Source organism: Centrocercus urophasianus, unplaced genomic scaffold (genome assembly GCF_019232065.1).
Source record: "Centrocercus urophasianus isolate 14NV4802_14NV808 unplaced genomic scaffold, USGS_Curo_1.0 seq_17, whole genome shotgun sequence".
NCBI classification, from domain to species: domain Eukaryota; kingdom Metazoa; phylum Chordata; class Aves; order Galliformes; family Phasianidae; genus Centrocercus; species Centrocercus urophasianus.
Genome location: NW_024884722.1, coordinates 15,797,524 through 15,813,348, shown reverse-complemented (window position 1 = coordinate 15,813,348; position 15,825 = coordinate 15,797,524).

Sequence of the window (15,825 nt, the reverse complement as noted above, 5' to 3'; positions counted from 1 at the left end):
TTTGTTTTTTTTTTTTTTTTTTGTGGAGGGGAGAGGGGAAGTTCTTTTTTTTTTCTGCTTCTTTTGTTTTTTGTTTGTTTTGCCTCCCCTGTATAGGAATGGTGTCTTTAGAAGTGTTTGTTATTTACCCATTGTGCAGTAGTAATAATATACTTGTTCAGGATGGCCTGAATTGCTTTTTTCAGGTGACTGGTGTACTTAGCAGAACTTTGCTGGAGAGGGATGGGATGAGCACATGATAATGCTTGATTTTTGAATCTTTTTAAAGAATTTTCTTTGGAGAGAAGATAGTGCCAGTTCCTCAATGTGGAAGACAGGCGCCATCTTCTTTCTCACCTCTTCATTCAAATACGACAGAGAATAAGCTGCCCGTCTCTCAAATTTGGCTTTCCTTCCTAAGTAGAGATGAATGCATTTGTCGTGAAATCTTGTTTAATGTTTTCATAGGTAGTTTTACGCTTTGAGGTCCTTTGTCCTTCTGTCCGGATCTTCTGTTTTCTCCCACCTGTGGTTTGGTTATCTGTCTAGACCGACCTTTTGCAGGGCTAGAGTTGAGCTCTTTCAGGACTTGAGAAGAGTGCATCGCTGATGACTCTTAGCTAGGTGGTAGGTGAGCGTTTCTGCATTTTATGCAAGTGTCATAGCCGGAGGCATAATAAATACACAAAGTGAAAGTCATGGCACAGTCTTAAACAGTGGGCCGTACTTAGCGTATTGCTTCTTTGCCTTTCTCAGAGTTCTGTCTGCTTTGTTCCACGCTCAGCACAAGTTCAACCAGCTGCTCATCTTGCCCCCGTCTCGTTCTTCTGTACAGTTCAAGTTCATTTTAGAACCCATCAATACGTGCCTGTTGAGCAGGACTGTTCCTCCCGTTGCGCAACCTTGCTCTTGCCTGCAGAGAGATTCACGGTCCATCACACTGCTTTGAATGACGGCTTGATTGCTTGTCATTAAATCACCAAATAAGCTTTGAAACCAAGAAAAATCTACAAGGTAAGTGCAGGATAGGAAGCACGTTGAATTCCTTGTGGTATGATTTCTTTGTTGATTTGATTGCTCTTTTCCCCACCAAATGTTGTAGTTTCAAATATTCCAGCTCATGTGGGTAAAAATGTTGCACGTGGAACAGCTGTAACAGTGGGTTTTTCTTGTTGGGTTTTTGTTCCTTTCCATGAAAGGAGAACCGAATATTCTGGGGAGTCTTCTTTGTGATAGGACAGCTTTAAGTAGGCATGCTAATACCTGAGCTTCTTGGGGCTCGACTTGTGCTGTGACTGAAGAAAAGTCGAGCTATAAACGAGAAGTGCGTATGTGGGTGAGCACGTGCGTCTGCATGCGTGTAGGCCAGCCGGCGCGGCGCCCGCACGATGGCGCTGCGGCCCTTCTGATCCCGAGTCAGCAGCAAAGAAGTGCTTTGCTCCTTTCCGACGCGCCCGCATCTCGGCGCGCTTAGCCGAGCTTCGTGGAGCTATGCTGCTGCTAGTGGAGCTCCTTCAGCTCCTGCATTTCCCTGTCACCTGTAGGGAGCGTCTGTACTGCAGCGCATTCCATGTCTCTCCCCTCTGTCACTTCTGGAGCTACATTTCGCACACTCGCCCTGCTGAAGAGATGTACTGCCTATACAGTGTTGTTTCAGAACGGTGCCCAGCACTTCTTGGGCTTCTGTGCCATTTCCTGTACCTGGAAAGGATTGAAAAGTACATAGCAAGCTCATCTGAACCGCGTGGGGGCAAAGGTTGGGCTGCCCTCTGCGCGCTGGCACCCAGTGCCTGCATTGCTTGAAGGTTTTCCGGTTTTCTCATGAACATCTAGTGTTGTTCCTCAGTACATCTGTAACAGTCCTTAAGACATCCTCTTGAAAGTTCTCTGAAGAGCAGAATTATTACAAAAAAATATATATTTACAGAAGTGGCATCAGTTTCACCACTACATTCTATGAAGCTTATACAAATGTCCTTCACCCAAAGCAGAAACCACATGCCGTGTTTGTCAGAAGCTCTCAGGAGATGTTCTCATCGGCTTATAAGCCAGGCCTTCACCCTTTAGCCTTATTTCAGCTGTGTAGCCTTATATGCACACTGCTTGCAAGCAAAAGCTACAGCAAAAGATCTCCTCCCTCAGCTTCACTGAGCTTCTCAGATGCCTTTTTTTCTTTTTCTTTTTTCTTTTTTCTTTTTTTCTTTTTTGCCATGGTTTGAAGCCTCTGATGTTATCTTTCATCTTGAGCCTCCACTGCCATCCTGGTTCACTCAGGGTTTGCCCTGAAGTGTCAGCAGCAGGCACATAAAAACTGCTGCCACCTTATTGTTGACAGGCTTGGCACCAGTTGGTGGGTTGTGAGCGATTGATTGCTTTGTGCATCACTTATTATGTAGATATACATGTATGTCATATTTTTTTTCCTGTTCCTTTTCTCAATGTTCGTAAATAGTTTTATTTTGACCTGTGAATTCTAAGTTTTTTTTTTTAATTCTCTCCCCCATCCCACTTGGGGGGGAGTGAGGGAGTGGGAGGGGAAGGGGGAGAAGCGAGTGAACAAACAAACGCCTGTGTAGTGCTGAGCTGCCTGCTGGGTTAAGCTGCAATAGATGACTTCTGAAGTTGCAACATTTCCAACTGCTTGAAGTGCGTTCTGTATAAGTCTTTTTCATCGTAAATGTGATGTCTCGGTGTCACCGCATGCCAGATGGGGGAGAATGAACATACTGGGAAAAAACTGGAAAAGGACAGGTGTACTATCTATTAAGGTGAAGTATTGTACCTCATGAGCAGGTACAGCTGAGACCTCATTGAATGTGGATAATTTTGACCATATCTGGAGAAAGCTGTTCAGTAATGCTTTCATGTGCCTTTGGTTAACCAAGAAAGATGTAGGTATTGTCAGCTGAAGCTGCCAGTCTTAAACTAGTATTTCTGTTTGGATGTTGGCTGCAAAACAATACCAAAATGATTATGCAGGTTCTGTGCAAAATCCCAAATACTGTTCCTCCACTCAGTGAGCTTTGAACATTTGGATGCAGTTGGAAGAGTTAACTGAAAGGTTTCCAGCTGGCAGTTTGTCCTTACGTCATCTCCAAGTCCAACAGTTCCATAGATTCAATCACTCAGGGGGTAGAAATGTGGAAGAAAGCTGACTTAGGTGAATATTTGAGAGTTTGATGGAAGTGAACTGCCTTAAAAGCAGCTGACAATAGAAAAATATACTTCTAGTGTTTGAAAAAAAACCAGTCATATTATTTGTTGTTGTGCAAATAAGCTTTTTCCTTGCTTGCAGGCTTGTGAGATCCAGGTTTTTGATTTTGAAGGAAATGATTTGTGAAAGATCATGGGAATCATATGGTTTTATGCTTAGCAATCTTATTAAAAACTTGAACTGACCTTTAGAAGCTTTTCTCCATGGTGTTATCTGGACAGATCTGCAAGTGGATGTCAACATGGAAGTTTGTATTGATCTTCAGTAGAAAACAGCATTCATACCTACCAGGTGAGACAGGCAGCTACTGCACACTGATGAAAGCATGAGTACTTTAAATCAGCCTCCTTCCCATTTATTAACCTGCATATGTGAATGCCTCACAGAAATGCCTCATGCCCAGATGTCAAAATGAAACACTGCTGCCTGTAGTGATTGGCGACATCATGGAAGATGATTCTGATTAGCTGCAATTTGCAAACTACTTGCAAATATTTCATTTCCAGAAGACTGCAAGTTATTGACCATGTGACATCGGAGAAAAAGTCATAGTGGGAGGTGAGAGTGAACTTCTTGTTCCAGAAGCTATTAACAGAGCTCTCGTTGGTACTGGGCACTTCATGATATGCACTTAATTACACCACAGAAGTGCTACTTTTAAAATGGTATTTTTGTGAAAACAGGCTCATTGCTGCCTTCTCCTGCGTGGGAGAAGTAGTTGCACACTTGGTGTAATCTTATGTTGTTCTTACTGCAAAACTGACCTTTTTCAAAATGTCACGTGTTTGGTGTTTGGTGAGTCTCAGACTTGACTTATTTCTGTGCGTTTTCATAAGGAACAGCAAGTGAAGAAAACAAGTTGCTTTGTTTAGGGAAAAAAAAAACAACCACAAATTTTTAACAGCAGTTCTATCAATTTCACAATCCCTGGCGCTTAACCACTGTGTCTTAAATTATCTCAAAAAGCTGTTGACTTTTGAAGGCTCAGTTATCACCAGGCTCCATCCGAGCTTAGGCTTTGCTAAGTGGCAAGGGCAAGAGGCACGGTTACTGCATCACTTTTCAGTACAAATCTTTTGCTGCTCAGAATTCCTAACCAGATGGATGGTGGTGTCCCTTCTCTGTCTGCAGCTTTTGAGTGCTGTCACCTGAAGCCTGGCCGTGGGCCTGCTCAGTTATTGGGAAAGAAACAGACTTCTTGGCTCATTTCTTCTGCAGTCTGAGCTGTCTGTTGTACAGTGGTAAGAGGAATAAAATAACTAGCATTGGCTCCCAGCTCCTCTGACAATCTTTTGGGAGAAAGTGTAGTGCAGGCACTGTCCAAGTTCTTCAGGAGGCTGCTTCACAAAGATGCCTGTGCTCGTGGGTATTTGGAAAAGACACATAATCCTCCATTGGCAGGGATGGATCTCACTAGTCCTGGTCTGCTATCATGAAATGTGAGGCTGAGTCAGGTAGTTAAACATTATGTGTTCTTCTCAGGAGTATAAAACCCCCAAAAGAAACCGACTCCCTACAAACAGAAAACCACAGCACGAACTTCTCAGGAAAGCTCCACTGACACATTCTGTCATCTCTCCAGTCACAGAATTTCTGTCTTTGCTGAAATGTGGTGGGAGGTCAGGAGAAAGTTAAGATTTTCCCCTACAATGCGTAAATCCCTTGGAGTGCAGCTTTCCAAGCACTAAGCCCTTTGCAGTTGCTGAGAAACCAAAAGTCTTGGTTTGCTTTCAGCTGTTCAATGAATAATTCTGGAAAGAGGGGGAATGATTGCTTTGTGTGCAGGGTTCTCTGGATGTTGCAGGGTTCTCTGGATGTCAAAATTTCCAAGTAGTTTAGCAAGCAGAGTCACATTATCCAAATAATATATTTGAGTAATCTTTGTTTTTTTGAAGTTATTTTCAAACAAATTATGGAGGAAAGGCATTGAGCTCAATTCATGTCATCTTAAGCACATGATAAATATGCAGAATGATGATGATAAAGGAAAATTTTCTTATATACAGACAGTGCCAGAAGACAAAGTACATCATAAGTCAAACACTTCAGTGTTTGGTACACATCTATATCAGGTACACATCTACATTCCAGCATGAGGTATATATCCTTCATGCAAGCTGTTTCCTAATTTCCTAAACTTTTGTGATTTATGTAAAATGAAGTATTCTTCTTGATTCAAACATGTTATATGTATAATTCCCAAATAATTTTGAAATATCCAGTTTACTTCAGAAGAAAGGTTTGGCAATCAGTGCAAAAATGACCTTTCTCATCTCTGCTATTGTACTCTTTCAGCTATTATGGAAAATACTTTATTTAGAACTTAATATTCTACTGATAAAAATGGAGGTGGACTCTAACTGCTAGGGTTATGCACTCCCTGACTGAAAAACAAGATGAAGGTATAGCAAAAAGATATCTCTATAATTAGGGAGTTTTCCAACACTGTAAAGCTTATATGTTGCATCAAATGTAAAGCTTATATGTTGCATCAAATTATACCTGTGACTATATTGAGTGCATTTAAGTATTGATTAATTTTGATTTTTACTGTTGCCTTGCTGCCTTTATTGTTTTGACTTTTTGTTCTTCCTGTTGTGCATTGTTTTTCTGCCCCATACAATACTGGGACTTAAAATATATTTTTAATATCTAACATTCAATTTGTTCTCCCTTTCACAGAGATTAATGCTGTACTGTGTGCTGGTTTCGTGTAATTTTACTCTCGCTTTCTTTCTCATAACCGTTACATCTGAGCAGCAGCTATGCACAGTTCCAAGGGTCTGTTACCTGATTCATTCCAGACACTTTAAAAGTTGTTATCAGCACTATAAGGTAAGACAAAATTGCTTGGAATTAGTAGATGATAGAGGATGTGATATTTGACTGAACTTTGAATCACATGCAGTCAATAAAATTATGTCTTAGCGCTGACAATAAAGGCTTGTTGCTTGCATTAAAACATGAAAGAAGTGGGCTGCAGTGGCATTATTGCCACGTGGAGGGAGGGCTGTCCTTCCACACTGCAGCCTTCAGAACAGCAGTCAGCACTGTGATGTGGTGCCAAGACTGTTACCAAGTATGGGGAGAGGGGAAAGATGGAGCTCTGCAGGTGCTCTGTCAGTCCCCTGGCACTTCTCAGCCTTCCTGGGAAACTGTTGTAGTGGTGGGGTCAAAAGGAACCCCCCTGTACACTGATTGCACATCATGGTCAGCAGAATGTACAGTGTCAGTTGGATTGCCCTTTAATATCCTGTTGTTTTCTAATGTATCACAACTTAAAAAAAAAAAAAAAAAAGGTAACTGTGTTCCACTCTCCTGTTCTCTTGTGCAGATCTATGCTCTTTGTGAATATTCTGTAGCTCAAACCCTCATCTGAGTGTTCCATTTGCTACAATGGAATTGGGCTGATGACCCTTAGTTCTCTGTATAATCAGTGTTAATTCATTTCCTTTCTTCCAAAAAATCAGTATCAACTTTGATTTTATTTTTACTTTTATTGACCTCATTGCTAGAGAAAACACAGTGACACTTTTCATTTTTTGTTAACACAGTTTTTTCAGTTTTTGTGAACAGTTTAAAAAAAAATCTTATCATTTAAACCAAAATCAGAGAATCATATGCAATGAGTCACTAAATAAAGTGAGTTTTTTTTGCTTGTTAGTCTCAGATGATTGAAACTGAATTAATTTATTACCACCTGGAAAAAAGTGAATTAAATTTAAACTACGGGTGGCGAAATTCAAAATTACTTTTTACATTACTTCCTTCTGACGTGTTTTTCTCTTATTTACTGACATTTTTGCCTATCATTAACTCAAAACATGAGCCTATGTAAGTGGGACTAGTTGGTGGTGTTTTGGAACAGTTATCGTAGAAGCAATGATGGAGAGGAAAACAAAAGTGTGTTCAGAACTATGGCACGGTAGGACATGGTGTACCTGGCTTTTGGACTAGCACAGCAGTGCTGTAGAGCATACTAATATGAGATGTACCAGTTTTTAGATTTTAGGTAATGAAATTTTTCGAGACTTTACAGCTTTACTCTTCATGACTGATTCAAAGACATGCATGCTAAAGGCTAAAATGGCAAGTGGAGACTTGTCATGGTTGGGAGCTCATGTACCATTTTTAATAGAGTATCCTGTCCTGGCTTGGAAGGTAATCTAATTTGTAAATTGAATTGGAATGAATTGGCCATGTGATAAATCAAATTTCTGTATTAGCTGCCCTGCTGTTCAAGTTGCCCTGACTGACTGTTAACTGAAACGCGCCAAAACCTGTTCTTAAAGACATTCCTAACTGATTGTGTTGGCTTCCGTGAAAGCCTGTTCCGTTAAGCCTGCTAGCAGCGCTTAACTCTGTTGCTTCGTGAGAGCCTGTATTCTGAAGCAAACAGCTCGGGAGATAATGATCTCTGAGTTGCCAATGAAAAGTGAGAAATCTGCGGCTTGGAATCTGCCAAAGCAACAAAAAAATTGCTGTTTCTTGAGCACTGGTCAAAATGATCAAGCACTGAATTAATGGCTGCTGATATCAGAGATTCATTTTATCGAGAGGAGGACCTAAAGAAGCTCTCAGTAGCTACTACTAAGAGTGAAACCTACTAGCAGAAGTGTGAGATTGAATTACCTCAGGCGTTTTAGCTACTTTTTCATCAAGGGCTGCTGAGTCTCTGGGGTGCTTCCTCGGGGCACTTCAAATAACAAAGGGCATAAAAAGACGTGAATAAAACTGCGACGTTTCTAGCCTGCTGTCTTTAGAGAACAATGCCATTTTCCATTTTCTTGCCCAAAAGCACCTCTACAAGTCTGCCTGCACGTGTTCACGTTTATTTCCTCCTGTTCTCAGTAGGGTGTCAGCACTTTCAGCATCAGAGAAACCTCCCAGAGCTCCATCAGTGCCCAGAGAGAGCAAACCAGCCTGGTGGAATCTGTGCTCCTCTTCCTCCCAGCTCTCATCTGTATTCTGTCAAAGCTGCTATCTGAAAGCTGCAAGCTTGAATGAAGGAGACTAGGAAATGCATGAACTTGAAGGTAAAAGTCTGAGGTGGTATTATTATCTTGTTTGCCCATCAACGAAAAGATTTTCTAACATCAGTGTTGCCTGCTTCCTGAAATAGGAATAAGCTGCTTTTTCAGGCTGTTCAGGTGTGATGCCTGTCAGAGGTTACACTGAAAGCGTAGAAGAGTAACACACCTCCCGGAAGGATGAAGCTAATTTTTAACTTCAGCAGTAGCTACAGTCAACCTTTGCAGCAACTAACCTTCCAAAACTTCCAGTGTTATCTATCTATCTGAAAGTTTTTTCTCTCAAACCACATGAACTACAGAATATATCTGGATGTAGGTAGCTGTCACAGAGTAGCAGGCCCACAAGACCATCAGCCTGGAAAAGGGGAAAAGAGGAAGGGTAGGGAGCTGGGTGCTGGGTCTAAAAATAGAACAGCAGCAACGATCTGAGGAGGAAAATTAATTTACTAAATATGATGTCAGAATACAAGATAACACAGTATAATATGATATATAATTGGAATTGAGTCTAACAAATCAAATAAAATGAAGGAGAGATTGTTCAAAACCGAAGGCTTCACTCTGAACTGAAGGCAAAACAGCTGGGGAGCACAACCAAACACTGCCAGACAGGGAGAGAGTCCTGTGATTTGTCAGCTTTATGTTCACCTCTGAATACAAAGTCCTCCAGAGTATGTAGTTCTTCTCTTCTGAGAGACAGGTATTCAGAAAATCAGCAGTCCATTGTAGTGGGGCATTAACTCTTTAACTCCCGGTGCTTTACATGATGTTATAATGTGGAACACTTGATAACAGAAATTATAAAACCACGACAACAACACACATCTGTTTGATCTCGCTGACTTCAGATGCTTTTCATGCATTTACTGTATTCTGAGATTCAGCAAATCCAACAAAATGAAACTGAGGAGCAAATGAGATGGAATATCTCCATTAAAAGTTAAGGAAAAGATTACAGTGCAGAGTCAAAATGGCTTGAAATGCAGCAGCATGCAGAGCTGAAAATAAGAGGGAAAAGAAAAGCTGTAGGAATAAACTACTTGAGGAAGGTTATTTGGGACATCCCTCTCAGATGGTAATCCAGTGCAGTATCAAATGCATCCAGAGCCAGGAATCCAAACCCTTCTGGACATCTAGAGCTCCTTCTCTTTACTCTTCAGTTTCTCTGCTTTCTAAACCTCCCTGCTGCAAGCTCCTTATCCCTTGCTTTGTCCTGATACGATATAACATCTTTGTAACTATTTTTGCGCATTTGAAGGCAGGCTTTTATGACCTCTGATTTTCAGTCTTTCTTGTGTCCCTGTGCTCTCACTGTTTGGGAAAAGGGGCCTTTCTCTCTCCCAGTTAGTATCTTGCTCCAGCCCCACCTGCTTTGGGTTTTCACAGAATATCTTGTGGATCCACAGTTTGTGCTAAAACTTGTGTGATATATTGATGGACCAAAGACAGAGTAACATCTGGAAATGCAGATAATGTCTTCTAGATTTTTTAGGCTGATGGATATTTCTGAGAAGGTCAGATGAGTTTGTGCTCACTAGACTCTTCAGGCTCAGTTATTGCTTCATACAGCAAAATTCGTTGTCTTCTGTGCTCTGGTGAATTTAAAGTTGCTTTGTGGTCTAAGGACATGATCACGCTTGAGTAAATACAACCATATATGAACATAAAAATTCTCTTGATCAAGAGGTGTAAATCTGAGCATAATTTCAGTCTCTGAAGAGAAAAAACTGAAGAACTGTTGCAAGCTGTACTTCAGCCATAGTCTTCCAAAAATAGGAAGTAAAATTTTAGGTAAATTTTTCCTTAGAAAGGTCAGTTCTTGGCAAATACTGATGGTACTCTTTGGTGTCACCAGCTTTTTTCTTCGTAAGCACTTGAAGAAGAACTTCGCCAGGGATACTAGAAGATGGTGGAAAGAACACTGCCATTGATAATTTCTGCATGACCTGCGTAGAGAACTGCCCCTTTTCACCAGGCAAGACTTAATTTCCATCTTGTGAATTTTTTTTTTTCCATCTAGAAGTCTGAATTGGCTCATAGCAGTGGAATTTCAGTAATGGTTTCATATTAAGAAAAAAACAATTAAAATATTCCTCTTTATTTCTCAGTGGTCAGTAACCACTTGTGCCCTTAATGTTCTGTGAGTTTTGGGGAGAGGATTGGAATCATGGATGAGAGTTGTAACTGCCTGCTCAGTCTTCCTGAACTCTAAAACTTGGTATTTGCCTCAGAAGTTATGTGGGTTGAACTCATCTTCGCCTCAGACACCCTATTGAGTTTATCTGCACGTTTCTGTAGCAATACAGCAAGCAGTCAACAGGTGAGCCTTGGAATACTCATGAATGCCTAAAGCACATTCTTCCTAACTGCTCTCTTCAGCATTTGGCAGAGTTTTTGGTATCCTAGACAAATTAAATTATGTGCAGTCCATCAAAGCCCCCTTGACTTAAACTGACTATAAATCAAGAGCTGTCTGCTGAGCTGCCTTCTAACAAGCATGTGGAAGGAGGGAGAATTTGTATTCAACTCTGAAAAGCAATAGAATTCTTTCAAATGCAGTCTTTGCTTTAGTTGTAAAACACTTAAAGGAAAACAGAAGCAATGCTTGATCACACTTGACTGGGTGGTTGCTCTGTGATGGTGTATGGGGATGAAGTAGGTACATCCCTTGTACTTGGTTTTTCTTTGGCAGGCAGCTGGAACAGCAGAAAGGACAATGATAAATTAAGGGCTTGTTGGATCTGAGATGGATCTAACAACTGTTCCTAGTTGGGTCTTTGTTCACTTACCTTAACTTTGCAAGTAATACTCCAGAAAGGATCGAAGGCCTTGACTTCATGTCAGCCACTTTGATCCCCCTTTTAGACCTTGTACTAACTGATAAACCAACAAAATTATGATATAAAGTAATGCACTGGTAAAGAGATTGCAGCTTAGTTTATCTTCATATGCATCTATGTATGACACTTTTTTTTTTTTTTTTGCTTAATTTTCCTTACTGACTGATGTGTCCTGAGGTATGCACCTCAATAAACATTCTTCCCTTGGAAAACTTGTAAGTAATATAGGAGGAAAATCTATCTCTGAGTCAGAAAATGCAGTGTGGCACAGCACCATTTGTCTGCTTTGGCACTATTTGTAAATATTTTAACTGTGTTAATTAAAACTCCTAGAAAAACTACTACGCTTTGAAAAATCTTACAGTGTCCCAGCTATCAGCTCAGTTTTCTCCTTTGCAGACCTTGGTATTCTGATTTCTGCTAATGAGTGGAAGGAAGGATTTTTGCACTATGTTCATATGTTATAAGGAGTTGATCTGAAGCAGTTTATGGGTAGAATTTTTGCAGTTTTCTTTCACTTCGGATTTTATGGAATTCCCATTTGCCTTTCAGACTGCTTCAGCCTCAAAGAGGGTAAAGTGTGTGTGTGTGCATTTGGGGAAGAAAAGGACTTTTAAACTCTAAAATCCATTATGACAAGCAAATCTCTGCTCTGCCTGGTTACCATAATTTTGCAGCTGTTCTCAGGTAAGCCAATTGTTCACAACTCTTTTAGCAACCCAGTGTCAGGAAGCACAGATCGAGCGTTGTTTAAGTATAACTGCTACAATAGGCAGTATGGCTGGATATCCAGAGAGATTTCCTCTGTGTCATGGAGGATAGGAGGAGAAGACTGAACTAAAAAACAGGTCTAAGTGCTTAAAAAGAGATTTTTTTTTTTTTTTAACATCTACAATTCCCATTTTATAGTATTTTGCTGTTTAATACTGAATTTGAGAATCGTCATAGTGGGTGGCCTTTAGTCAACAATTTCAAGTAAAAACGAATATTTCCATGGAAAATAACAGGGTTTGAACCTTCCAGAGAAGTGTCAAGTCCTGAGGAAGGGAGGGGGTGAAATTTTGTGTATTGTTATTCCTTCGACAGGCTTCAACTGACCTCAGTGTCTGAACTATTGGTGCTCTCCTGTGGTGCTCTAGGTGGCCAAATCTGATTGCAAGGGAGCCTTGAATGCCTTGTCAGTGTGATAGGCATACATAGGCTGAGAAAGAAAAAACATTCCTCATCCATTCAGCTCAAGATGCTCTATTGCAAACTGAATTTTTGCTGCCCATGTTGTCTCCCCCTCTGGTGAGATCCTGGTGCTGTTGGAAATGGAGGTCAGAGAATTAAATGATGTTTCTCTTGGATGCAATTCAAACAAGAAAAGCACAGTTCAAACTAAAACTGCAAGGAACAGTACACAGATTTAAAAAATAAATAGAGTAGCTGTTTGAAGGCACAAGCACTGCATGATTTGTCTCCATAACATGAAATTGGTTTTGCTACTGCTTCTTCAACTGGTCTCGAGAGTGCTTTTGGATTCATAACAGGCCTATTCTGCTGGTTTTGCTCTTTATTTTCTGCATTGTTCCCTTGAGGATTTTGCCTATTTCTGTGCACTTTTCTCAGAAGGGTGAAGGAAATGTATGTAATGTCTCCTGCCACTGAGTGAGGGCCTGAAGGGGCCATCTGGCTGCACCTCACTCCACACTTCTTGGTGGGGAGGGGGCTATGCAGCAGCTCCATTGTGGTCTGCTTAGGGTGCAGGTGCAGATCTCTGCTACTTCCCAGCTCAGTTTTGAGCACTGAAGGATTATCCGGTATTTTGGAGGAGTATCTGTTCTGTAAACCATATTAACACTGTAATCAATCAAACACAGGGGAATTTACAGAAGCGTTCCACACCTTTGGTTTGATGTCATCTGCTACAGGATTGCCAGGCAAGCTTTCCTAGTAGAGCAAAAATGGCACTCAAATTCACTGCCTGAGCCACCTAACAGTTTCTCTTTGCAATTGAAAGTCTCATGAAACCTAAATTATCATCAGGTAAAAAGTCCTCTGTCAAAGTGCCTGTAGGATTCCCAGGACAACTGCAGTTCTAAGCCATTTGGGTGGCAGCAGCACACAGCAGCAGGACATTGCTGAATGTTTTCAGGAGGGAGTTTATAGGTGTTTGAGTACATGACACACTCCTATGGGAGAGAACGCCCTGAGGAGGCTTTCTCCTGTGGACTATAAATAGAGCTAGAGGTGTTTTTCAGTAATGTGTCTCGAAGTCATCCCAACAACTGCTAAATATCATCTCCCATTCCTCTACATGGCAACAAAAAATGCCCTGGAGAAATGGCATGAGGACTGGCAAATCCCCCAAAGTGGCTGTTAATGGAAGATCACTGAATAGCAGTTCCCATGGAATGGCAATGAGTAGCTCTAGGTCTGGTACAAGTCAGGGCTTTTTTTGAATGACAAGTAAAGGAAATGAGAAATTATCTACCATCTTTTCCCCTTAAAAGGATTAAGTTTTTCTAAAATATCACTCTGGAAATGGGAGAACTCCTCATTGCCTGACATTCTCAGGCCTTTCTGGAAAAGAAGTATTAGCCAAACACAAGGAGTTTCGGTAAGAGATGCTACCATGTCTTATTTAAAATCTTTTCAGAGAAACCTGAGACTGAGGAGGGACTGACAAGTCGTCATATCCTGACATCCCTACAAGGATCCTTTGGCATCCATTTGCTTACAGTGGGGGAGCAGCCAACTGTATTTAAGTGAAGGCATGTTAAGAGAGAATGCTTCCATCTCCATGCTGCTCCTTCTCACAACATGAGCCACAATAGAATATCTGCTTCCAAAGACAGTGGGGTTGTGAGTGGGGATTTAAGAGAACATCTGGATGCACTGAAGGAGAAGAAGGCAGAGCTTCCAGCAAGCCTGCCCAGACAGCTTCACCAATACCTCAAACTGCTGGAATTTCCTGAACATGAATATTAATCACAAGATACACTTTTTCATGACAAGTTCTTTATCTCTGCATTTGTCTGAAAACTTAGTTTGCATTTTGCTTCATAAATATTTTTAAATTATTTTCTTCAGAAGGAAAAACTGTGTAAGAAAATCAGGCATCAGCATTTCTTACACTGCATAAAGAAAACCTTTCTCCAGTTTCTCCAGTGGTCAAAGTTGGCTGTAGTAAAAACACTCAGTATTTGCAAGGTAATATTGAATAGGTCTGTGTTATCTTGTGATGTCTACGAATTTGTTGTATCTTGGCAGTACAGCTAAAGCACTGAACCAGGGCCTACTTGTGGCCTTTCTTATTTTAGGCTTCTCAAAAGACACAGCTTATACCCTCATAGCATCTATCTGTGTGATCTTAATATATATATCTTAACTGTTGAATCTATTGGCTGGCTTCAGCCAGATTTAGAGACAGGCAGCCAAATCATGGTCACTATATCTCTACAGATTTCTTGACAACAGGCATCTTGATAGGGGAGAGGAGAAGGCCACAGAATGATCTCATTCCTGACCAGATAATCAAATTAATGGAGTCACTGTACAGGAAATCAAGTGAATCTTAACGCTGCAATTAATAAAACTCTAATAAAAAGTGTATTGGTAACAATAAAAAGGTTTGTGGTGGTAGTAGTGATGTTCTTGGCTTTTTTTTTTTTTTTTTTTTTTTTTTTTTAATGCACTACAAGAATTTCATACCCATCAGACTCAATGTTAGCTCACATAATGGCTTGCGTTAGAAGTCAAGACATGAAATGTAACTGCAAAAATCTCACTATACATATCTATGCAATAATCTTGTTATCTTGAATTAAGTGCTTCAGCAAGTATACAAGAACATTTAAGGTAGATTTAATCCAGGAAAGCACAGCATGGTTATATCACAGTTGAAGGTAAGAGGTTCACTGCTATATAAAGTTGGAACATTGCATGCCAGAACTCAGACTGCTTTTGATCATCCCAGCAGCTGTCTGCTCTTCTCTGTGCAGATCTAATGTGTCTGTCCTGTATTAGATCTGGACTGGCAGTGGAAACTCGCACCTACCTTTAATCATTGTACATGTCACATGGGGCAGTGCTTTACAGTCTCCATCTTCTCATTGCTAAAGGAAGGAACTTGCTGGCTGCTGTATCTACTTAGCCTGTGGAAGAAGTTGCACAGCTTAAAGACATATTGCTCTAATTTTAAAACTTCTTGAAGCATTTTTGGTGTGTGTCTGATATTTGGACTCTACTATCAAAACTGTTTCTGTGACTTTGTTGAATATAATTCTATTAGCAATTGTTTTGAGCTCTATCACATACCTTCCCTAGGGGTGTGAGAAAAGCAGCAAAAGGATTTTGGCTGAGAATCAACAGCAGGAGGTGATGTGGAGGCTGGTAGGGTACCCTCAATGTTCTGGAGAAGGCATTGGATGGTTTCTGAGCAGTTAACTGTGGAGTAGTGCAATTCAATGGCAAGTAGACACAAATGAACTGTTCTTTAATTTTTAATACCAGTCTTTTTCTGAAGGCTGAGAATGCAATCCCTTTAAATCAAAATGACTACTCACTTTTCATGCAGGTTTGTTTGTTTTCAGCTGAAATGTAAGAAAGAAAGAAAGACAGATGGGCTTTTGCAATAAGAATTAAATATTAACCGGCACACCACCATTTGAAGTGCCTGGCATGTGTTAGAACTAGAAAAATTTGGCAAATTCAGTGGATAAATTTTTTTAGGACCAAGTGCTGAACCTCCAGCATACATGAATTGCAGCTGGCT